The following is a 1,882-nucleotide window of genomic DNA, read 5'->3' as shown; positions in this document are numbered from 1 at the left end:
AACAAGATAACAATAAACACCAAAGTCAGTGATAAATGATACCTTTGGAATGTCATCCTTATGCATTTTGATCTGGTTGTATCCGCTAAACCCATCCATGAAACTCAGCATCTCATGTCCAGCGGTGGCATCAATCAAAGTATCAATTCTAGGCAGCGGAAAACAGTCTTTGGGGCATGCATCATTCAGATCGGTGAAGTCTATACACATCCTCCACTTTCCATTAGCCTTCTTCACCATTACAGGGTTTGCTAACCACTCCGGAAATTGAATCTCCTCAATGATACCAGCCTCTAAGAGCTTTTCCACTTCCTGCTTTATAGCCTCTTGTCTTTCCGGGGCAAAATTTCTTTTCTTTTGTTTCACTGTCTTCTGACTTGGATCCACATTTAGCTTGTGAGTAATTAACTCCGGGTCTATGCCTGGCATATCAGCTGCTGACCATGCAAACACATCACTATTTTCTTGCAAAAATTTCAATAACTTCCCTCTAAGGGGCTCCTCTAATGTGGCTCCAATGAAAGTCATCCTCTCAGGATTCTTGGGATCTAAAGGAACCGAAACCAATTCTTCTGCTGGCCTTCCTCTATTCTCATCATTTTCTCGAACATCCATATCTTCAATAGGAAGAACCTGCCCCCCGACTCCGTCTGCCCTCAAAGAGGCCACATAACAGCTTCTAGCCATTTTTTGATCTCCTCTCTCTTCTCCAATCCCGTTTCGGGTGGGAAACTTCATGACTGAATGGTAGGAAGAGGGGACTGCCTTGAAGGCATGTATCCCTGTTCTCCCCATGATAGCATTATAAGTTGAACTAGCCTTTACCACTACGAAATCCAGCATCTGCGTTGCTTGCCTTGGCTCCGTACCTATGGTGGTTGGCAACTTGATTATCCCTTCCACAGGACATTCTACTCCAGCAAATCCATATATCGGCATGTCGGTTGGTGTTAACTGGGAGTCATTATACCCCATCCTTAGAAAGGTGTCGTGGAGCAAGATATCCACAGAAGCACCATTATCCACAAGGACCCTCTTAACCGGGCTATTTCCTATTATTGGTGTTATGACCAGCGGGTCGTCATGGGGAAACTTCACACCCTCTAGGTCGGAATCATCAAAAGCCAATGTTACTTCTGTCCTGGCCCTCTTCGGGGCTTCTCCAACAATATGCATAACCTCTCTAGTATATGCCTTTCTGGAATTTTTGGACAATCCAGCAGCAGTTGGACCTCCAAAGATCGTGTTTATCACAGGCCCTTGAGGTCTCGGCCCTCCATAAATGGTATTTATAACTGGTCCTCTAGGTTGGGGATTCCGCCCCTGATCATCTTGGTCCCTCCTACGATCTTCAAAGTTCTTCCTTCCATTATTATTTCTGTCCCCTCCATCTCCAGTATACTTATTCAATCTTCCTTTTCGAATCAAAAACTCAATTTCATTTTTCAATTGCCTACACTCATCGGTGTCATGGCCAACATCTTTGTGAAACCTGCAATACTTGCCCCTATCTAGCTTGGCAGGATCAGCCTTCAAGGGCTTAGGCCAGCGAATATCTCTGTCTTTCTCAATCTCCATCAAAATCTGACTTCTGGGAGCATTCAGCTTAGCGTATTCAGTGAACTTTTGCCCAGGTCCTCCCTTCTTGGGGGTTGAATCAGGGTTTTGTTCGGTTCTAGGATATTTGTCCTTAGCGATATACTCCAAATCAGTTTTTCGTTTCTTGCCTCCAGTGGGCTCATTACTTACTACGGTCTTCCTCATACTTTCTTCAACCTTGATATACTTCCCTGCCCTCTCTTGGAGCTGCAACATGCTCTCAGGGGGTCGTTTGGCCAAAGACATCTTAAAAAACTCATCCCTAGTTCCTTGTTGCAATGCT

Source organism: Apium graveolens, chromosome 11 (genome assembly GCF_009905375.1).
Source record: "Apium graveolens cultivar Ventura chromosome 11, ASM990537v1, whole genome shotgun sequence".
Classification (NCBI taxonomy): Eukaryota; Viridiplantae; Streptophyta; class Magnoliopsida; order Apiales; family Apiaceae; genus Apium; species Apium graveolens.
Note: the sequence above shows the minus strand (reverse complement) of the source record.